We start from the raw sequence: 24,647 nt of genomic DNA, 5'->3' as shown, positions 1-24,647 counted from the left end.
TCATAAGACATGGCCCGCTAAAACGTGGCTCCAGCATTTTTTAGACCAAAAGGCATATTTTTGTATGCAAAGGTACCCCAGGGACATATGAAAGTTGTCTTATGCTGGTCTTCTAAACGGATAGATATTTTATTATAACCAGAGAATCTATCCTTGAAGGAGAAAATCTCATTACCCGCACATCCATCAACTATTTGATCAATAAACGGTGTGGGGTAATTATCTTTCGGACAAGCTTTGTTCAAATCCCTAAAGTCAATGCACACTCAGATCATTCCTTGTTTTTTATCAACCGAGACTAGATTAGAAAACCAATCCATTATAGGAACGGGGTATATGAAACCTACCTTGAGCATCTTTTCTACTTCAGCTTTAATAGTTGTTGCTTTCCTAAGATTGACCGGCCAAAGCTTCTGACGAATTGGCTTAGCGTTTTCATACGTATTGATCTCATGATGAATGATGGATGGATCAATACCAGGAATTTCTTCATAAGACCAAGCAAATACATCCCGAAACTCTTTAACGAGGTCGACGTAAATTTGAATCTCTTCAGGGGAACACTCAGCTCCAATGAAGACATTTTCTATCACATTAGGGTTCCTAGAGATGTTATCGGTACGGTTTTTGAAATGACCGACATATTTCCTTGGGCATGGATGTGTGCTAGAGCCAAAGGGTTTGAAACCATACAAACATCACTGGTAATCAAATTGGAGAACCTGGATTTGACTTCCTACAATGGGGGAAGAAAATATGAATGATGGTGTAAATCTTCCCAAGGTCGATCTACACTCATCATTACTTCTAAGATTGCTTCCTCGGATGGTAAATTTGTATCTAAGCAATCCATAGAAAAAGAAGAGTCAAGGGTCCAAGCTAGGGCCACATCACCATCTAACTCTTCCTCTGAAAAAGGAGTAGGATGGTCATCTGCAGAGTTAACGATAGACTGATATCTAAGCTCTATTGTAGACATGGGGAATGCCATTCGACCAACTTTTCCTTCATCTAATGTGGTTGTAGGCGAAGGCAAGGTCCAAGGGTCTGAAAAATAACGAGTCCACAAGAGCTCTTCCCATAAAGACTCTTTGAAGGACAAAATGGCATTGATTCTAACTATAGGAGTGGGAAGATCAAATGTACCCATAAATGAAGAATACATCCCAACTCCTAGATTCTCGATAGGTTGATGGGGGTTATCCACCAATGGAATAGTAGAATCTAAAGTTGCATGAGGGTCAACTGGAGAATAATCCAATTGATCAACCTTAACAATTTTCCCCTCATGAGGAAAACAAAGGACTCAAAATAGATTCGAAACGACGACATCCATTTCATAAATCCAATTCCATCCTAAGAGGAGATTGTAATCTGGGTTAGCATCAATGATTTCTACTTCGATATTAATGACCTTTCCTCCAACACATATAGGAAAGGCCCAGATAATCCTTTGTGGCCTATAAGAATTCCTGTCAAATGCTGTCAAGAGAGTGGGTGAAGGAACAGTTGAAGGCAATCCAATGGCCTTCCAACATGACATAGACATTACGCATGTGGAAGCTCCCTCATCTATAACATTCGAAAAATATTAGTTTTCCGGTAAGTAGACTTTATTTGAAAAGCCATATGATGAGGAAGTCTCTTTTTGACATTGAGCATGTCAAAAGTGAGCACTAAAGAATTGTTTGGATCAACTGCCTCAATTGCTGAAAGCAAAGCACTTTGTTGAGCTGGACACGACTGGATTACCTCTAAAGCAGACATAGCGCATGGACTTTGAGCCAGATCCTCGACAATGGAGTAGTTCTAGGCTACCCTAACATTAGGGTTGATAGTCACACATTTTGTGGAACCTTTCGATATCTGACGTATAGAATCGATAGAGGGTCGCTGAATATGAAGTGGATCCATAGTTCCAAGAACAGATTTATCCTTGGATGTTTCAGCTTCACCATAATCACGTGACTGTGTAGCTACATTGATGTGAGAACCCGTCATGAAAACATTTGATGAATTGTCCCCCTCCTAGTTGCCCCCTGCAAACGTACCAGGGTTTCATTTCACACCAGTAGGCAATTGTTGCCCTTGGGAAAGGGTTAGTTATGACAGTTTGGGAGCTAGAAGACCCTTGCTACACTAACAAGAGCTGAGCATCTTGAATTTTCGGGCAGAGATGAGTCAAATGGTCTCCACTGCATAACTTGCATGGAAACTTAACTTTCTTCTTAGACTCTTTTCCACCCTCAGTAGCACTATTGTCGGGTTTTTTCACATTACCCTTCCCATACTGATTCTTATTTTTACCTCATCCCTTCTTCTTCCCATCAGAATTTTGATTTCCTTTGGGGTTAGAAGCCTGAACGACATTTACGGAACAATGTTGAGAAGGTGTAGGGGTAGACGATACAGCCTGATTGTAAGAAGCAGTTTGTATAGACAACTGTTGCAATTGGCTTAGAAGGTTCACTGCATTCGCATCAATCGATCCAACAATACCATTAGCATGCAGGCCTGGCTTTGGTTTAGCTATATCAATCATGGATCTAGGAGCATCATGCAATATTTTCTAAAGAGTCCCAAACTAAGAATATATTATTTCTAACTACTGAGCACGAAAGATAGCCTGCTCTTCGGAATAAACTATAGACATAGAAACATCCTTGGAGATCTCAAGTTGTAATGATTTTAAAAACCATTCGAGACAGAATTTAGGTGGAATTTCGGCTTTAATGAGCCTCTTTCTTCATCTCCATTCCTGGATATGATCCAAAACGTGAGTAGCCGTGTCCTGATGAAAATTGGCCAGAAGTTCGGTTTCGGTTTTGTAACGGACAGGAAACTAAAAATGGTTTAATAAAATTTTAGCCAAATTGGTGAAAGACGTAAAGGTGCCCCTGGAAATTCTATATACCACTTAGCCACCTTCCCAGTTAAGGTGCACTAAAATAGTCTCAACCTAATCGAATCATCGATTAGGGAGTTAGATGAGCACCATAAATGGAACGTGGTTACATGGTCGCCCGGGTCTTCACCACTCTTCCCTTCGAATTTTGGAATATCCGATGGAAGTTTGGTTGGGACTGGAGGCCAAGTCGGATTGTATCTGATTAGATCGTTCGTTAACTTAGTCAAGTCTAGCATATTAAGCATGGCCAGAAAAGGAAGTCTCAGAGGACCTTGGGGATTCCACCAAGATTGGGCAGGGTTCCCAAAAGTATGAAAAGAATGACCTAGATTTTGAAAGGCACCAAGTTGCCTGAAGTAACTGGTAGAACCTACTAAACCAAAAGGTGAACCTTGTGGTCCAGCAAAACTGGGAGTTTGACCAACTCCATCCGAAAAACCTCCGTAACCGACAAATTTTCCCCCTAACGAATTATTGCAAAGAGAAAACAACCCCTGGTAAGGTTTCCAAGCATTAGCTAAGGGTGGAAAACTTCAAAATGAATTGACTGAGGAATACATCACATTCCCTTGTCGGCCAAAAAAATGATTCCTAGTTCCTATTCCACTAACTACAGGGTTTGTCTAACTCTGAAAAGAATTAGTACCTTGACCTGTGAAAGGAAAAGGCATAGACCCTACCGTTAGATTGGAATGTGATATATGACCACTTCCAAAGGGGAAACCCTGAAAAGAAGCTGATCCACTTGTCATGGATGTGGAGGCAGTTAATGGTACACTTAATGGAACTGAAGGAATACCTTGAGAGGGCATTCTAAAAGGGAATAATCCAAAACTGGATGCATTGGCTTGTGAACTTCCACTCATTGATGGAATGGAAGTAGACCCCAATAAGGACGTGCTAGTAGAAGACCCAAATAATGATGTAAATGGGATGGAAATATTTCCTCCCCCTTGCACTGATATAGGAGTCTGCATACTCGTAGCACTCGTGGTGGATGCCATGCTTCCAACAGTGGTCATCGAAGGGATGTTTGTATGTGGACCTGGGCTTGAAGATTTGTGTGTCGGATTTCCGACGTATAACAATATGTTCGGATGATCAGAAGGGAGATGAGAATTCGGAGCCACAATTGACTCTGAGAGCTCTTCTACCTCAATATTATCTTCCAACTGGGAAAGTACTTGAGAAAGAAGTGGTGTGTTCCTCTCTAACTCTTTGGTAGTACCAGGTCTACCTTGTACACTGATGCCCCCAAGCGGAGGATCATTCTCTGATGCGCCAGCTGCCACTGGTTGCAAACCACTAGCATAATTCCTCCTATGCCTTCTAGTAGAAGGCTCTGGACTCGCAGGTGAAAGCCCACGAAATCTACGGGATCGTCTAAGTGATCGGTCAGTGACTTTGAATTATTTTAATAAGTTCTACTTAAAGACTCAAGAAAATTGAAAGCTAGGCTGACTAGGAGCACAGAACACGCACTAAAAATGTCCCTAAATAATTCAGTATTCAAACAACTTCCGAGTATTTCCACTCTGGGTGATTAGGACCAGACACCAAAATATAAGAAAGTGAATAAAAAGGGCCTTCCGAAAATAGATTGGGGTAATTATGCCCCAGGTCTACTAGCAAAGGTATCAGAGGTAGTTATGCTAACCTCCAGACAACAGCCTTTGCCAGTGCAAGCCCCCAAGCTTCGCAAGGGTGCCCTCCAGAAGTACCGTTGAGCATGATGAAATGTCAACCTCAGGGACCATGAGATTCCCCTCCGCAACCACCTGTGTAGATCCCTAGGATTGGCAACTAAAGACACCAACTCATATCAGAAGTTTGGCGGAGCAGTCGTGAGGTAAGATATGACAACTAAGAGAGGGGGTATCTCTCGTCCTTATCTTCACAAACCCTCGTGCTTAACTCCCAGTCACGGAGCTTTCCCAGTCTCCCTAATGCTATTGGATTTCACTCTTTATTCAGACTTCTATGTTTCACAATTTAGAGTGGCCTTGGAGAGTTTACTCTCCTCTCACCTAATCCAAGGCCCTAAATAAACCTAAAACTTGTTGGTGTATACTGATTGACAATATAAAAATTTCTAGTTTATTTTATTAAGTGCTTGATTTTAAGTGGTTGTTCTTTTTAAGTCAAAGGGACAATACGAAAGTGAAAATGATGGTGTTCTTATGATGCAAAAGAAATTAATGAAAAAATAACTTATATGCAATGCACTTGTTTGTTCTTCGATGAAAAGAAACTTCTACTTGGGTTCTAAGAAACTTCTATAAAGAAAAAACTTTTTCCTTTTTCTTTTCTTGTAGCAGACTTCACACTCACAAAAACTAAAAAACTATTGATACTTTAATAATGCAAAACTACCCTAATGCAAAGTGTACATGATAATGCAAAAATTCTAGATTACTCTAAAAAAGAAATGAAAGCAATTTGTTTATGAGCCAATCTTAAGTGTTTGAAAGGAATATGAATCTTGAACACAAAATATTTCCAAAACAAGAAGGACTAATCAAAAAGATCCCAAATCACTCTCGAAAACCAAAAGAAACCAAACTCAAATTTGGCAAAGAAACCAAAAACAATGTTTTTGAAGGAGTTTTCTTTTTCAAGAAACAATAAAAAAAAAATTTCAAAAGCACTCAAAATGCCATCAAAGACTCAAATACTGAAAGCAAATCCTAAGGAAACTTTGCAAGTTATCAATTCAACACAAATGAAAACTTGAACAAAATAGGTGTTTCAACTTGCACTAAACGATCAAAAAGCAACAAAAAGAGCTTTGACAAAACTGATCAAGAAATCAGGAAAGATACACTTTCAAATTCATCAACAAGAAACTTTCGAAAAGCGAGAAAAAGTGAATGGCCACAAAATTGATGGGAAGCAAAGCAAGCAAACCATAAAAATGAAGTTTGACACAAAGATTGCAAACAATCTTCTATTCCAGAAGATCAGAACAATGAAGAACCTTTATACGAAGCCTTGTGTGTTCAAACACAAATCATAAAACTCACTGTAAAGAAAATCGAGGCCAAAAACTTTTCAAAGAAGGAGAGAATTTGTAACAGTAAGCTCACTAAAAAGTTAAATTCTGAAAACAGAAACTGACCACTCAAAAACCACATAGGCAAAGAAACAAATCTTTCCAGAAAGAAATATTTGAAAAAATCATGCAAAAAATTGTATACGCGACTGTGTCTCTAGACAACTGCATGTACACGTGCTTCTGCCAAAAGAAACTCATGTATATGCGGTTTCAATTCATAGAAACAAGCATGTGTACGCTTTTGTAAATAGACAAATGTGCGTATATGAAGTTTTACAAGAAAAATAAAAAATGAATCCTAATGAAAAAGATCAGACATGAAGTCTGAGTTCCTACAGGAGCAAGTAGTACAGTGACAGCCAGCAAACTAAGAACTAAGCCCTGATTGGAACTAAATAACCCAAACTAGGAATAACAAGATTGTTATCCCCAGCGGAGTTGCCAATTCTGTTGAGGGAATAAGTCCCCTAGGGCTTTGGATCATAACCCTAGCAGAGCAAGAGTAATCTACAGCAAGAAACAAGCATTCAACTCAGGCAACATGCTTAAACAAACTAACTATGTGAGGATGAACATACCTGGATGTCCTTTGTTTGGGTAGTTCTAGCCAAGGTTCAAACCCTCTGCAACTCCTAATGATCTTCGAACCTACAAATCAGCCAATTCGAATACACATAGTAGCATATAGATAAAACATTATAGTGAAATCAACTTTACATCATATAAGTAGATGGTTAGTTATACGTTGAAATAGTCATTCATATATAAACCATAACAATAACATCAGATGCATAAACAAAGTCGATATCAAGAACAATACATTGTTTCTTTTTATTGTAGAAAACTATAATAAAACATGGAAAGAGTTCACCTGAGTCTTCCTCTTCCAGCTCCAAGTGGAACCATCCTCCAGGTCCGTCCAGTCCCAGTCTTCAACAACCTCCTTCCATAACCAATACCATGATATCTCCAAGCATGTGAGAGAACATCAACACTCAAGGAAACAAGGGTTTCCTGAACTTGGGGAAGTGCTTGAAGCACAAGGATTCTTCAGACTTGATCAGGGGATAATCTCAGTATAGTAATTCTATCCTTTCTCTCCTCCTTAAGGCTTTCCCATTGAAGTCTTTTTATACTTCTCCCAAATTAGTTTTTTAGTTGGGAAATAGTTGGGAACAGTTGGGCCACGGGCACTAATAGGTAATCAACAGGTAAAACCCATGATCTCTGCCCATATTTAAGGAAATTTAATTTTTTTAAGTGTTTTAACACATATAGGCAGGTTGGGTATAGACTGACCCATGTGTACACGCTTTTAACATAGAGAAAAGTAGCGTACAGAGGGTAAAACACTATTTTTAAAATATTTGGACCAAGTCTGGAAGGAGGGGTTTCCCTAGGCCATAAGCATCACAAATACCAAGGGTGATATTTGGAGCTATAACATGTGCCATGTCTTTGTAGGGTCCTTCCACCACGGGGGCTTATTTTAATGAACCTCTGACATATCACGTGCATTCATGGCATACTAAACAATACCCCTAATTTGAGTACATATTGAAAAATACCTCTTAAAATGACATTATTAACCCCCTACCAATGTTAACCCAATACACCTTCCCAATATAAAAAAACCCTACCTTCATTAGATATTGTAGGTATCCATTTTTTCATTAACATTTTTTATGCCCCTTTATTTTTTTTCATTAACTTTGAGCTCCATTTTTATACCTACCAATATAAAAACCCTTTACACTCTAATATATGCTCAATATATTATGTCAATTTTTTCTCATTATATATCCCCCAATATGAATTTACGTGGTATGGTATTGCTCCCCAAGTGAAGCCCCCATGCCTTTCGTGCCCTGATGTAAACGTGATGGAAATCTACCTTGAACTCAACAAAGCTCTACACATTGTTGTATACCGTGGGTGATAACTGCGGCTTGCGATTAATCCCCATTCTGATGTTAATCTCCATGAATACCCAGAAGATTTTATTGTCCCTTATCCTTTGCGCATCTTGGGTTGCTTACAGTGAAGCGTACTTCGTTGCCTTTGGAAGGTCTTGCGCGATGGTCGGGAACTGGCTATCTTCAGGCAATTCCCATGCCACTTGTACTATGGACAACAGAAGCCAGGCATAGTGAAAAGTCTTCCCCTGCTCCTATGCCTTGCGACAGTTCTCAAGGAACTCTCTGCATAACTAGTTTTCCCAGTTGAACTAGACCCCTTCTGTGCATTGTGTTGCTAGTGCAACCATCGGTGTAGGCAGCTCATCCACACGGCACTTCCGCATAACCTTCCTTTCCAATATTTTCGTCACGACTTTAACCGCAGGGTTGTTGATGCTAGAAATGGCGTACTCTCTCTTCTTCTTCTCCATCTTAAACTTCTTCTGCATGGCCTCCACGATGGCCAAATCATCACTCTTGCCCACTGAGATGTTCGCTGGATCCTCCCCTTTGCAAGGGAGCTAGGTAATTCTATGAATCATATGGTCTATGATGGGGATGGGCTCCTCCAGCCACAAGCACCCATCATGCACCAAGCAGAGCAGTTGCCTAATGACAAAAATGGTCACTGGGGCACGATGGTAATGAAGCACCTAGAGTAGGTTTAATAATCCTACCTTCTCCACACCTCTCAGCCATTTACATGGCTCCAATGCTATGACTCCAGTCAGTGCATCTTTCTTCTAGCGCATTAGCTACACGATTGCCAAATGTGGGAACTTCTCGTGGTCTGTGAGATCCCATTACTCAAATTTTAGTACAGGCACTTGTCCCAAGTGCGCTCCTTCGAAAATGATGTCGTCGGGGAGCAGCAGAGTCTACAGAGAGCTCTTGCTCTCATCTATATCTTTAGGCACCTTAGCTTTACCCTTCCACGGAGGAACATATGCAGGCAGCCTGGTAAGAAGGTCCGCACCTTGGGTGTCAACCTCCATTTCTACATCCTCCTCCTTCTCTACCAAGATTTATTCAAATTCTTCCTCCTCATCAACCTCAAAATTAATAGCCTTCCCCTTTTCTTCCATGGTAATCTTAGTCCTTAACAGATTTCTAGGGGATATGCACACTGGTACCATAGCCTACTTGTCTTTTTTGGGTCTCGGCGTGCACGGCGATTTAGGGATTTCTGCGACTATCTCGACACTTTCAGGGGCTTCTACTTTTGTAATGGCCTTTGCAGCTTCCTCAGTAGTCATTACTTCGGTATCCATGGCTTCCTCAGGTGCTGCCATAGTGCTATTCCACAATTCTCTTAAAGGCTCAGGTAATTGCTCAAGCAATGAATTTTCCTTCAGAAGATCAAACAAGTCTGGGTTCATGAGTGTCTGTGCGTGCAATAAATTAGTCCTCAAATTTCCAAGTGTTGTTTGCTGGATAGCCCTTCGTAATTTGTATTGCCTTTTGAATTTGAATTTGACGTTCCCCCCACATTTAGTCCATTAATGCTCAATTGGCGGCATATTTTCAAGAATCTAGCCCATAAAGTTTGCCTTAAACGCCTGTCGCCCACTCCATTCGGTCTCAAACCAAGCATCACATCGTGAATAGTGACTGTAACGGTCACTTTCTAGCTAACCAGTGTGGCAGCATAGCTACCCTCGCGTTGTAGCAGACCTTGTGACACTCCGCTACTGCACGCAGTCATGACATCGCACAGCTCCCGGGCATAGTAGTTTATAGTCTTGTGCCTCCTTTCAGTTGCTTAGAGTGCTAAGACTATGCTTCTGTCAGCTAGTCAAATGGTCAAGCCCCCTGTGTACACCTTCAAATGACTGCCATTGACTTTTCCTGGGAAGAGTTCATTTCACTTTACCAACTGCACTGTGCCACCATCTGTAATCTCCTTAAGAACATATGGTCCCAACCAATGCATTCTGAGCTTCCCTGGGAATTTATCGAACTTACTATCATACAAAAACACCAAATCATTCTCCTTGAAGGTGGAAAACTTAATATGTTGATCGTGCCAAGACTTTTCGCGTTGCTTTTGGACCTATTGGTGAATTCTAGCAAAAAATCATTCTTCTTCGAGCTCCTCCAACTGCGTGAGCCTCCTCTAGGGCTCCGCAATCTGTCATAACTGTGAGTGCTGCTATGACTAGGCACAATGTATTACATAGTCATTATAGCTTCCACTCCATAGACAAGCCTAAAAGGTGTCTGTCCCGTAAGTTTCTTGCATGTCATCCTATAAGCCCATAATACTACGGGTACGCGCAGGTCCCAATCACTTCGCTGTGTGTTGTATACTTTGTTCAGCATATGGCATACCTTGTTGAACGCTTCTACGTGGAGAACCATCTGTGTGATTTTTCTTTATACATAATGTCTTCCCAACATTAAGAGCCATTTGCACATCGGTCCCCCCAACACATGCTTATTGATCATACATTTCAACACGAAGTTCATGTGCATCTGTGTAGGTTGTTTTCCATATGCCTGCCCCCACATGGCCAGATGCGTGCGTAGATCGTCCTGTCCATTGTACTTGTCTATCAATCACACCCTATGTGTCCCAAATCACGTGTGCATCATTCTCCTACACTCACACTAGTCGTCAAAGCTCCCTTTGTGCGTACCCCACCACCTCGCGGGCATAGCGAGCAGTACCCAGTCCAAGGCCTGGAAGTGTTGCTTTTCTAGCACCTCCCTTTCAAATTTATTCAAGAAGGTATCTACCTCACTTAGAACATCATAAGTAGGGAGGCCTATTACTTCTATCGATATGCAACGCAGTGACCTTGTCATCATATTATAATTCAGTGTAGTTACCTCATGTAACTGATTCTGCCATCGCTCTGTCTCCTCATCTGAATCTAAGGTATAGGAGCTTTTGCGCTCCCATGCAATCCACCCATCCATGGTGGGATTCACCCAGTCCTGGTTTCATGCTATTATCTTATAGATGCAGTCCAAATCATCATCACTTTCATAGTTGTGCACCGGCTCCATATAGCATGATCCTTCAACAGGGTCCAAGGGTATAATTACACGTAGTGACTTCTTCTCAAAAATGATTTTTTTCTTTTTCAGATTGATTACCCCGTTCATGTCAGTGGCCCAATAAATTCCTAAGAGCGCGGGGTAGGAATTTCTATCATCAACAATCTCTATCACTTCAAAGTTTGCCAGCGCGCTCGCTCCCTCAATGTCCACAGTTATTCTCGCCAATCGCCCCATGGGTATTATTTTTTGTTGTTTTGTCATTCTTAGATGAATTGGATACCACTACAGTGCAGGTCGCCCCATTTTCTCCCATGTCTGCTTCAGTAGAACACTCACATCTGATCCTAAATCCAGGATGACTGATCCATCTCATATTCTCTGATCTGCGTGGTTAGTCTCATTTCTCTTCCCGTTCTTGTCATATGTTTTTCGATCTTCCTGACTACACGCGGTTCTCCTGGCATGGTCCCAGCGCATCTGTTAATGAGTTCCTGTAACCCTCTCACTGCCTTACTATCACGCAGTAGCTTCATACATGTTTCCAGGAACGTTATGATCATAGATGGGTCCATCTCTGGTTCTGGTTTATCCTTGCTTCCGGAAGTGGAGGCATCAGTGAAGCTCTTCTTGGCTTCCATGAAGGTTTCCTGAGTGCACTCCAAATCAAACTCTGCTTCCTTCGTTGGAGCTTTGCAAACCCAAGTACTATCTTTTGGTTGTTTTCCTTTGTCATCTCCCATCATGATTCCACTTCAGAGAAAAATGTTCACATTCAGATCTTCCTCGTGTGGCTCAGACCTCATCATCTGTAGGTTTTGAGTCAAGGGAGGCGGTAGCGCTCCTTTGTCACGTATCTTGGCTATCAGTGTAGGACAATCTTATGTCTCATGATAAAAAAAGTTGTAATACAAACACGATGGGCATGTTGGATTCGTGCAATCACGGGCATAATGTTTTGTCCCTCCACAGTTGTAGCATATCAACTATCTACGACCTCTTCCAAGTCTTCCTCTTCCTCGGCCTCATCCGTGCCCCTGAAATCATGTTCGCACCATTCTTGCATTTTGGTCAAGGGGCTACATTTCGGCCTGAACTCTTTAGGTGGGAGTTCTATCCATCATTAACTCATAGCTTCTACAAGTGTGCTCATCGTGTCCCACTGACCTACAAAAGTTGCAGAACAACTGTTGCAAATTTTGCGTATACTTATGTAACAAGTGACAATTTCCCTTAGCATGTTTTCCTGCTATTTGACAAATCGCACACCACAAATCAAGTGCCGCGCTAGGTCCTACTTGCGCTTCCGGTCTTAAGGGCATCGGTCCTCCCCCTGCAAGGTAATTTGTGAAAACTGGGTAGTGGTCCTTGTCATGACCTTGAACCTTGCATTTTACGCAACATACTTCTTCGCACACTTATGGTCGAGCTGTCTTGCCCTATTTCAGACTCTGCATCTCAAGGCATAAATTCTTCAGCTCCATGTGGATCTGTTGAACTCCTAAGTTAGGATCCTGCATCGGGGTCTCATGTAGCCTCATAGCAATCTCTAAGGCCTCCACCTAAGATGTTATCTTCTGCTGCAATAGCGCACTCCTTAAATGTGGCATTAGCAAAGCTACAAACCACTCGTGATGTTGTCCATCCATCCGATTAATATTAGATTTGCGAATCATACATTTCAACCTTTGATCCAGCTCCCAATGAGTCTCGCCTGGTAGCATCGTGATCTCTTTGAATCCAATGATAGACTATGCTTCAGACCTCGGCCTGCTAAATTCTCTATTTAGCACTGCTTAGATATCTGCAATTCCCACATTTGGATTATCATTGGAGTGCTTAATATACTAGGTCATTGCATGGTCTTGCAGGGTGCTAACCAGTGTCACTTTCTTTATATTTTCTTCTGTAACTCCTTGCGCTTCCCATACAGCCCCTTAACACAAACCAAAATCGGTCTGGATCCTCATTTCCCAAACCTTTGAACACAGGAAACTTCATTGTGCCTGCCATAGTGAATTGCAGTGGTGGTGGAGGTGGTACGAGTGAAGATGGAGGTGATGGTGGTGAAGCTGGTGGCAGTGTAGGTGGACGTGGTATTCACAGAATTCTTTGCCTTATCAGATGGATCGCACATCGCGGTGAGACCTTCGTGAGCTCTTCCTTGTCCCCTCATGGAGATGAAATCAAGGGGCTAGTTTCTGGTCCCTTATTTCCTTCGTTCCTGTAAGCTTTTCCACTTCGCGTAGCCCTAAACATCAACGTAACTGCATAACCCTCTTTTTTCACAATAGCATTTTAATCCAAGTATTCAAATACTTTACGTACTTACCTCACGGTCCTTTGAGAAAGCATTGCTCTGCCTCATTGTAGCTAACTGAGGTGTCAACTGCGAACTCAGTAATGAATCCTCCTATAATATGGTCGAGCCAATGATCAACGGTGCACGCGATCTTATCCCTCGATGCTTCCAATCTTCACACTAGCTCTAGGGTCGACACAATAGGATCGTCAAGTTTCCACCTTCCTTGGCTATCTACTAGCTTTGTGATCCACTCATATAGCTTAGTAGGGAAGGACGCGAAGAATATTTCTTGGATCTCCATGTACAAGTAGCATACCAGCCACTCTTCTTTTGACAGTCGCGGGTTCCTGTTCTCCTGTGTTTCGAACTCGTGAATTCTTCTGTCCAACCAGCCTTCAATTTCCTTCTTAGTTGGATTACAATGATACTACACCAGACATCTCTATGCAGATTCCAATCCCAGCAATGGAACCATTTGTTGGCTTGAGGTGTGATGAGCCTAGGTATTGCAACAATAATTCTACAACTCCCTGGGCTACCAGCTTTACATATCAACCCGGGGTTCGTACAAACTTGGAGTTGACAGTGCTATATGCACAAGTAGAAGTGAAGGTCTTACCTGTTGTCACTATTTTTCTGGAAAGAGACCCCAGGGGTTCCAAGCTAAACCTCTATAGAGTCAAAAGAAGCTTAATTCTTTGATGGAAGGGGAGAAAACTTATTCTAAGAGAGAGCTACTCTACTATAGTAATGAAGAAAACAACATGAAATGCTAAAATTACACCATAACCTAAATAACCAGTTAAACAACTATACTAAGAAGAATTGCTAAATTAACATTAACCTAACGCTAATTGTCTAAGTTGTAGAAGTAAAGAGTATCAAAACTAGACTAAGGTGTAACAAAGAAACTTAGGCTAAATCGGGTTTCAAGCGGAAAATGCAATCAAAGGTTGAAATCAGTGAAAGGAGGATAATAGGGAGAAACCATGCATAAGAACCATTGGATTAGTTGGGTGAAAGGCAAATGAACGGTGAAGATTTGATCGTAGGAGGTTACGTAGATAGATGGGTGAACATGGTTAACTAACAGGATGAACAGTGGAGATTATATCGCAGCGGTTGAGTGAATATATGAACAAACAGGGTTAACCGAAGATATACAACTAAGATTATATCACGAAGGCTAAGTCAAGAGATGGACGAACATGATTAATCAACATATGGATGGCGAAGATTATATCCCGGGCACAAGAAACGTGCGGAAATGACGGAGTGGGTTTAGAGGGCAGTAAATTGTTTATCACACACCCTCAAAGCTATAAGTGGTTTTCTAAAATTTTACATGATTAGCCTAACTGGGAGACACATAGGATGGAGAAACCACTCTCATTGCATGCCCTTGGTCGAATAACGATCAGACAGAAATCCACGCGATACCGTGCGATCACTGTTGGATCAGATAGGGTTGATCAACGGTGGAGATCAACCAAGCTAGTTGGCGATTGGGTGAAGCGACAGCTGTAGGATCAGGCAAGGCAGATCGACGGTGGAGGTTTAAAGCGCCTAAAGGTGTGGAGGTGACATGATGGTCATCGGATCAGGCGAGGTAGATCGATGATGGGCACTTAAAGTTCATAAAGTGAGTGGTGGACTCCTCACGAGGTAGCAGTTGGAGAAAATAGTGAATCAGACAGTGATTGTGAAGGTTTGTTGGTGATCAGACGATGATGAAGCGATGGATGAGGAATGTACTGGAGGTGGTTTCAAATGAAAATGATAGAGAGAACCAGTGTGGGTGAGAAAACAACTGCTTTAAACAACGAACTCCATAGACCATGTGAGAACTAGAGACTTGTGTTTTTGGGGCTGTTGAAGGGTCTCTGCCTCAAGTCATGGTCCCAGAGGGAGGAGATGAGGCCGAGATACTTGTGCACAACCTGATAGTAATCTTTTCCTCTAACCAAACTATGAATTAAAAAACACAAATGGAAGTAAAATTAAAGCCAATGTAGCAACTGAAGAAAATGAGCAGAAATAGGAAGTTATTCAAACAAATGAACAGAACCAAAAAACTACTTGAGCAAATGAATCAACAAACTATGAAACTACTAAAGAAAATAAACAAAACAAAACTCTTATGCTAGCAGATATGTACAGTGAAGAGGATATTTGGCTACCTGGGTCGAGCCCTAACCCAAGAGCTTCAACCCTCAGAGTTAACTCAGAGATGGCTTAAACATAACTCATTCTTATTAGGAAAAACCATGGATTACAGAGAAAACTGTCACAAATCTTTGTGGCTCAAAAATAAAACAGAGCTTTACAATAGAATTCTGAATCCTACTAAGGTCCTAAACCTCTCTATTTATACATTTGAAGTCTCTAACGACTTCCTTCCTATTAGGGAGGCTTGGCTCCTAACTTAAGATAAACTGTTTTTTGTCCCATTCCCTTGGTTGGTTATCTTTTAGTCTTCAAAGTGATGGTTGTGTGCATTCGGAGCTGGTGGAGGAATATTTGAATGGAGGGGTAGTAAATGAGGATTTACCTCCTATAATTACTCTCCCTTGTCCCATTCTAGTTTTACCAAGGTCTTTGCCATAGTTCCTTGCTTTTATCCTTTATACCTGCATTTTCCTTGCTTTTATCCTTTATTCCTGCATTTCATGCACATTAGACCACAAAGCAACATATCCAACTCTAACTCATTTCATAAACAAAATATAATCAAAAGTATGCAATAAGTTGTGAGAATAGTTGGTTTGACAAAGCTAGGAGGTGAATTAAGGCCAATTAAGGCCCATATAATTACTCAATAATGAGGCTCATCAGCACCCCCTACTGAAAGTGTTGCTCATCCTCTGAGCAACTTAGTCAATTTCCATGTCCCTCATGGCTCTGGTAGCCTCTCTGACATCCCATGCTTCTGCTATGGTCTCTTCTTTTTGTTGATAGAAGTCTGCTTTCGTTTCTACTTCTTCCCACTTCCTCTTTTCCTCTTCTTCTTTTCTCCCTTCTAGCATCCCTAGGAGTAGTGGTGGACTGAGTTTTAGGCCTATTCAGTTGACCTTCAACCTCTGCATTGATTGCTTATACATAGATGTTATGTTGAGTGCCTCTCTCAACCTTTGAAGGGAGTGATATTCTCTGATCTTCAAGCTGTGTGGCAGTGTGTTCCATCTCCTTTAGCAGGCATGTATATTATCATCTCTTAGCAACCTAAACATATCCTCAAAATGTGAAATTTCTTGCTCTTGGGCAGCAAGATATCTAAGTGTTAGTTGAGGATTATTTGCAATTAGATTATGGGTGCTGATTAGTTCCATGGGATTTGATTGTTCATCTCTGATGAAAAGAGGTTCATTTTGCTCTCTGGCCAATAGTCTTTTTGTCTATGCAGCCCTTGACTTATCATGGTTCATCCATGATGCCAAAACCATTAATTGTAGATCTCCTAGCCCTGCATTAGGATAAAAAATATTCATACCTATGAGGGCCATGTTATGCAAGTAAAACTCAGCCATTTTGGCCCCATCCTTTAGTGCACTTTGATCACAAAGGTCAATAAACTGTGTGCAGTCCTAAAATGGCATGGTGCTCCTTTGTGCTAGTGTTTTAATCTGAAATTGTAGCCATTGTTCTCTGAGGAAAATACATAGGATTTAGTTGGCATCCTACACTGGATGGCCTCCAAGGAGAGGTTGGCCATACATTCTAGCTGGTTTTCCTTTTCCTGCATATATCCTCTCTTTTTTTCTTATCTTCTTCCTTTTGTTGTTCTTTCTCATCTCCATCGGTTTCTTCTTTTGTTTCAGCATCATCCTCCTTGTGTTTCAGCATGTTCCTCTGTATTAGTTTCTTCTTTATTCATCTAATCCCATCTAGATCTGTATCATTTTCTTGTTTTGCCTCCTCCTCACTGACAAAAGGACTAACATCATAGATGAGGGTTTTGATGTCATCCTCTACTGGTAAGTCTCTAAAGACTGGCCATTTTATAGGGATCCTGAGGTTTTGGAGGGCATCCTTAATGAGGATCCTGATCAACCCATGGTGAACAAACTGCTGGGAATTTCCTTCCTTTACTTTGTTGTTGGAGTCTATGAGTGATTGCATCAAGAAATAGGGCATGCTGAGTCTTTGGTGCACTGGTTTTTCTACCCCAAATCTTAGTTCTTCAAGCATTCTCAAATGGTTGCCATAACAATACTATATCTATGGACTCTTGCATTCTCTCTTGCCTTATTAAATAATTTCCTTTTTGCCACCTTTTCGCTTGTAAACCAACTACCTCTTAACCTTTACAAATTTTGATCAAATGATGAATATGAGTGAGTGAGTGGGATACTTACCTGTGGTCTTGATGCCATGTTGCAGTTGTCAAAGATCAGAGGTGCTGCTGATGGTCAATATTCTTTCTCCTCTGCTACCTGTTGATGGTTTACTAGCTTTTGCAAGTGTCTATGACTGAAGATTTGTTTTTGTTGTTGTTGTTGTTGTGGAGCTCTTGGATCTGATGCCACTGCTGTTGTGGAGCTCTTGTATTTGATGCTACTGCTACTGTGGAGCTCTTAGATTACCACTTGCCAATGTTTGGTGTCTCCCTTAGAATTTCTTGATCATGTTGTTGGCTGGTGCTATGGGGATGCTGTAATGAATGGACAGACGAAGTAGGAGTGTATGTGGATGCAGGGATGATGGTGGGAGGCAATTCTGTTACAGAACACAATCTTCACCTGAATTGAAGCAATGAAGTGAAAAATAATAGAATTGTTGGAGGGATGCATGGTAAGGAGTGGAGGAGATGAATATATGTGAGGCAGGGTTCCCTCTGGATATTCTCTTTGCTCCTTGCTTGTCTTTTTCACCCACTTGAAAATAACAATCATGTTTTTTCTTTTATTATTATTTATTTTTTAAAGAAACACCTAGGTTTCCTCAGAGAGGTTTTCACCCTAGATATCTGCCCTAGGCGCCTCAAGGAAGGTTTTTACCAGGGTATATTCTTACTCTTTTTCATTTTTCTCATCCTTGGGCTACCTTATTAGGTTTTCAACCCAAATATGGGACTCAGGCACCTCATGGAGGTTTTCACCTGAATCCTTATTCTTTTGTTTTTTCCTTTTTCAATGACCTGATGAGGGAGGAGCTCAAACTTACTCTACCATCATCATTGTCTTATTGATACTACCAATGAACTCTTATTTTGTTAAAGGCCTCTTATACATTTTCAAATTGTGTACATTAACTAGCAATGGAATGGCTTCTACATCAATAGTTTTGATTTGCATTGAACCATTGTCATGGCATCTTTCCACCACATAAGGTCTGAGCCATATTGTCCTTAGCTTTCCCTTGAAGTCTTTAAACCTGGAATCATATAACAATGCCCAGTATCCTTCTTGAAATTGCTTCTTCTTGATGTGTTTGTCATGCCATATCTTCCTCTGGAGCTGAACTATCTCTGTATGTAGGAGGGCCTACATTCTAAATTCATCCAAGCCATTCAAAGGTAACAACCTTTCTTTCTGTGCATGACTGAGATCTAAATCTAGTTGGGATCCCATCCTCAATGTGTTATATTCAAATTCAATGGACAACACAACCTTTTTACCATAGACCAGCTCATAGGGTGTAAATCCAGTGGTGGTCTTTGATGTTGTATTATAGGCCTAGGTGGCCTCAACTACTCTCTCTACCCAATACTTCCTACTACTGCGCACTACCTTGGTTAATATGTTATCCAGTGCCCTATTAGTCACCTCCACTTGCCCATTAGCTTGTGGATGATAAGGAGTGGAGGTCCTATGCATGATTTTGTGATGGCTGAGCAGTTCTTTAATCATGTTGGAGGTAAATTGGCTGCCTTAGTCTATGACTAGCTCTCTAGGGTACACTAATTTGTAGAATATATTCTCCCTTAGGAACTCAACCACCTTCTCTTCTGTTGTTGCCTTAATTGCGTTGGTTTCATCCAACTTAGTCAAATAATCAGTGAACACAATGATGTGTTGTTTTTGCTTTAAAGGAGGGTTGATAGGCCCAATGAAGTCCATGCCCCACTTGTCAAATGGCTCAAAAGTCACTTGAGGTTGTAGGGGAATTTCATCTCTTGGAGTAGGTTTTCCCATCCTCTGGCACCGATCACACTAACTAATATACTTTTTCACATCCTGATGAAGAGTAGGCCAATAATAGCCTACTTGCAACACTTTGAATGTTGTCCTCATTGCGGTAAAGTGACCTCCACAATGCCCACCATGACAGGTCAAAAGGATGTCAAATACTTCCTATCTTCCCTTACACATCTTCTTAATATTTGATCTAGGCCAAGTTTGAACAGATTGCCCCCAATCCAGGTGAAGGGGGCGCTCTTTCTGACTATCTTGCTCTTTTCTTTGGAGGGCAAGTTCAGTGGGAACTGTGTTGATACCAGATAGTTTGCTATATCAGAAAACCATGGGGAGAGAACTGAAATAGAAAACAAATGCTCATCTGGTAACTGGTCATCCACAATTCCTTCTTCACCTACAGGCATATTCATTCTAGATAGAAATTCAACAACAACATTTTCCTTGCCAGGCTTATCAACAATAGTTAGATCAAACTGTTGTAATAGAAGCAACCATCTTATGATTCTAACATTCACATCTGGTTTGTTCATTAAATATTTGATTGCAGCATGATCAGTATGCACAAATGTTTGATAGCCTGTAATGTAATGCCTAAATTTTTTCAATGAATGCACAACAACCAGGAGTTCCTTTTCGGTCACCATATAGTTTAGCTCAGCCCTTGACAGATTCTTACTGATAAAATAGATGGCATATGGAAATTTCTCTTCTTACTGACCTAAGGCTGCTCCTATGGCTTTGTGTGAGGCATCAACATGAATATGAAAAGGGAGGGCCCAGTTTGGGCCTCTAAGGATTGGTGCAATGGTTAACTTACCCTTTAGAATGTCTAAGGCCTCTTGACAGCTCTTTGACCATATAAACTTAGAATCTTTGGCCAACAATCCAAACAAAGGAGAGGCCAACTTGCTGAAGTCCTTTATGAATCTTCGGTAGTATCCAGACAATCCTAAGAAACTTCTGACATCTCTCTTATTTTGTGGAGGTGGGACCCTTTGGATGATTTCTATTTTGTTTGGGTCGACCTGCAGTCCATGCTGAGATATTGAATGACCTAGCACAGTCCCTTCTGTCATTAAGAATTCACACTTTTATGGACTGAGAGACAAATTCATTTCAATGTATTTGTGTAATAATTTACCTAGGTTAGTTAGGGCTTCTTGGAAATCACAACCATAAGGTGTAAAATCATCCATATAGATTTCCACAACATCATGTACTAATTCAACAAAAATACTGAATACTTCTCTCTGGAAAGTGGCAGGAGCATTTCAGAGGCCAAAAGGGAGGACCCTATATGCAAAAGTACCCCAAGGACAGGTGAAGATGGTCTTATCCTGGTCTTTTGGGTAGATTTGGATTTGGTTGTACCCACTGAATCCATCTAGGAAAGAAAATAACTTCTTCCCTGCCAGGCCATCTAGCACTTGGTCAATGAAGGGTAGTGGAAGATGATCCTTCTTTGTGGCTTTGTTCAACTCCCTATAATCATCACAAATCCTCCAATTCCCATTTTTCTTGGGAACTAACACTAAAGGAGAGACCCACTCACTCTCTAAGATAGGGTAAATGAATCCTGCATCTAGTAGTTTTTGCAGTTCTTCTTTGACTATGTCTTTAAGAACTGGATTCATCCTCTTTTGTGGTTGCCTGACTGGCTTGCTACCTTCTTTGATGTAGATGTGGTGAGTACACACTAAGGGGTGTACTCCCTTCATTTCCTTATAGCTCTAAGTGAAGGCTTCTAGGTTCTCTCTCAGCATGTTGCATAACGTTTCCTCTTCTAAAGTAGAAAGCGATGGGTTAATGTTTAAAGTCTTCTTTGGGCCAAATTAGATGGTTTTGACATGGAATGGGTTGGAATTGGCTAAGCATAAGTCAATTGGATGATTGTAATGGGTTTCACTTACTTCTTCTTCTAATGGAAATGAACTAGGAGTTGGACTTTGGAGCAGGTGTTCAATTAAATCATCCTCATCTTGTTGTCCTCCTCCTATGATTGCTTCCAAAGTATAAAGTTGGGCAGAATCAACCTCATCCTCTTCCTCCTCCTCCAACCATAAAGGTAAATCATGCTCTAGGGTAGGTATAGCAGGAGGGTATAGGACTAATTGTTTGGACATATGCCCATTCTTGATGGTCATATTCCCAGCTTTGCAGCTAATGTAATCATCAGTTGTGGACAACCATGGCCTCCCAAGGATGAGAGGGTAACCAGTAACCTTAACCTTAGGCTGTAGAGCTAGGAAATTTCTAGGGTACTCCCAGGAGTCAATGAAGACTATCACATCCTCCAAAATTCCCTCAGGGGTGACTGTGGAATAGTCTGCAAGTTGCAGAACTATTGTGGTCTTCCTTAATGACCCTTAGAGGTTGAGTTTGAGCATGGTTTCCTTGGTCATCACATTAATGGCAGCCCCAAGATCAATCAGAGTGTGTGGGACAATGGTGTCATTGATGTGCACATCTACTACAGGGCTTCCAGGGTCTAGATATTTTGGACATATTACCTGCCCCAGCATTAAGTCAGACAACTGCCCAATGACATTAATGGTAGGGGCATCCCTTTTCCTTCTTCCTGGATGTTTGAAGCACTTCTCCTTATTCATCTTATTGTAAATAGGAGCATATTTGATTGCCTGGAGAAGGGGGATCTTTACACATAGATTTTTCAATTTTCCCAGAAGTTCAGTTTCTTCTAAGGTAGGATGGAGTGGTTGGGTTAATCTCTCAGGAAAGGGTGGATTTACTTTAAGGTTTCTTTCCTCTTTTTCTTGTTAATCTCTTAAGAAAGGGTGGATTTACTTTAAGGTTGTTTTCCTCTTTTTCTTCCTCAACCTCCTTATGTGGAGAGGGAGGTTGGTTATCAAGGAGAATTCTCCCTGATCTTCGGTTGATCTCCTAGATTTCTATAACATAAGTTGGGTATGATGTCTCTCCACTGTATGCTTGTTGAGCCTGCCTATTATTTGGGTTCAGATTTGGTTGGGCAAGCATCCGGGGTTATATAAGATTTAAATGATGTGTTAACCTTTTTATTAAAAATAAAATTAAATTTATAAAAATTACAAAATTATGTTATAGGAAAATAAATATAATATTTAACTAATATGAAATAACATTTAACACTAGTGTAGTGTGCAGGAGTTGTGGTTGGGTAGGTGGTGGAGGCAATAGGGCTGGAACATTGTTGAATTAGGGCCTTCACCTCAGATGTGGGGTATTCCACTAACGTTGTGGTTGAAAATAAGGTTGAAATGACTGGCTGGCTGGCTGGGATTGATACTGAGATGCACAAGACCAAGGAGGGGGTGTAGACTAGGAAGGATGAGCAGGGGGTCCCCAAGAAGGTATAGTTGTGGTTTGGTTGGGGTTCTAATATGCATGGGATGGCCCTTGCATACCCTACTGGTATGGTCTAGGCCCAGGAGGTCTCCTTTGGTTGATGCAGCAAAGCTGCTCAATGATCCCTTCAGCTCCTTGATATATAGCTTTGAGTCCAGGTAAAGATGGCCACTTGTCTGTGGAGTGGTTTTCTTCATAGACTGAGGAAATATTAATACAATTAAATGGACATTCATCCCCAAGATGCCTCCTGGTGCATCTAGGACAAAAGATGGCCAGGGCTCTCTCTGCTTCCTCTTGCTTCCTTTTGATGTTCATGGTGTCTAATTGCAAGGGAAGGGTTTGCATCATGTCACTTTTGAAATCTTCCAGCATATTTCCAATTTCAACCTTGATGGATAAGTTAGAGGATGATGTACTGGCCATAGGTTGACTACGCCTACACTTTTTCCTAGCTACCCTAGAATGGTTTCTAAAGACAGTCTTAATATCCTCATAGGGTAATTGGTAGACATCTCCTCCTGCTATCATATTTAAGGCATCCAGAAGATATTCCCTTACTCCTCTAAGCAAGACCAGCTTTAGTGACTCAGGGTCAAGTGTGCACCTGGCCCTTTTGTAACTAAGCTAGAATATTTCTTCATAGTATTCTAGGGATTCATCCTAGCCTATGGTCATCCTAAAAATCTCTTCTTTAGTGTCCTTTTACCTACAACAATCCCTATACTTTTTGTTAAAATTCTGCTGCATCTGAGCCCAAGTTGTGATGCTATCTCCAGGTAAACCCATGAACTAGCACAATGATGCATCCTTGAGGGTAGATGGGAATAGTTTTAACTTTTGTTCATCATCTGTATAGTCATAGGTTCGGCATATAACACCAAATTCAAATACAAAAATGTCAGGGTCCTCTGTGGTCAGTCCATGGAAATGAGGTAGAGCAGAGGGGCTTATATTCTTCATCTTGGTGTCCCCATTGGTTTCCCTGATGGGGAAGGCACTCTCAATTTTCTCTCTATCTCTCCTGTCATTTTGGTTTCCAGCCATTGGTTCAATAGGAATGGGTTCTTCCTCTTCTTTCTCTTCTGTAAGTTCCTCAAATAGGTAAGGTTGCTCACGTAAAGGGTCTTCCAATTCACCATCACTGAAGAAGAAATAAGGTTGCTTGTTGGATGAAATGGGTGTATTTGACAAGACTTTGCCTGAAGTGTCCCTAATCCTACGAGGCATGAAAGGAAATGTTTTTGGGTTGGATTTTGTAATATTTTGTTAAAGCTATAAAGTAATTGCAGAAGGAAAGGAAATCAGATAATGACAACTGAAAGAAAGAAAGAAACTATACTACTTTTGCAGAAATAAACTAATGGAAGAAAGTTGAAGACTAAAAGTAGAAGAAAAGAAAGTTTGGAGATTAGAAATAGAAGAAAGCAGTAATTACTTCTACTTAGACACCTCCCCACCAACGGTGCCAAAAAGTGATGAGCCTAGGTACTGCAACAATAATGTTGCAAATCCCATGGTCACCAACATTACTTATCAACCTAGGGTTCGTGCAAACTTGGAGGTGACAGTGCTATATGCACAAGTAGAAGTGAAGGTCCTACCCATTTTCACTATTTGTCTGGCAAGAGACCCCAGGGGTTCTAAGCCAAACTTCTATAGAGTCATTAGAAGCCTAATTATTTGATGGAAGGGGAGCAAACTTATTCTAAGAGAGAGCTACCCTACTGTAGTAATGAAGAAAACAACATGAAATGCTAAACTTAGATCGTAACCTAACTAACCAATTAAACAGCTATGCTAAGCAAAATTGCTAAATCAACATTAACCTAATGTTAATTATCTAAGTTGCAAAAGTAAAGAGCATCAAAACTAGACTAAGGTGTAACAAAAAAACATATGTTAAATCGGGTTTCAAGCGAAAAAGCAATCGGAG

The sequence above is a fragment of the Pinus tabuliformis genome, chromosome Q (assembly GCF_031772625.1).
Source record: "Pinus tabuliformis cultivar Carrire ecotype Pingquan chromosome Q, CPIR1, whole genome shotgun sequence".
NCBI lineage: Eukaryota > Viridiplantae > Streptophyta > Pinopsida > Pinales > Pinaceae > Pinus > Pinus tabuliformis.
Note: the sequence above shows the minus strand (reverse complement) of the source record.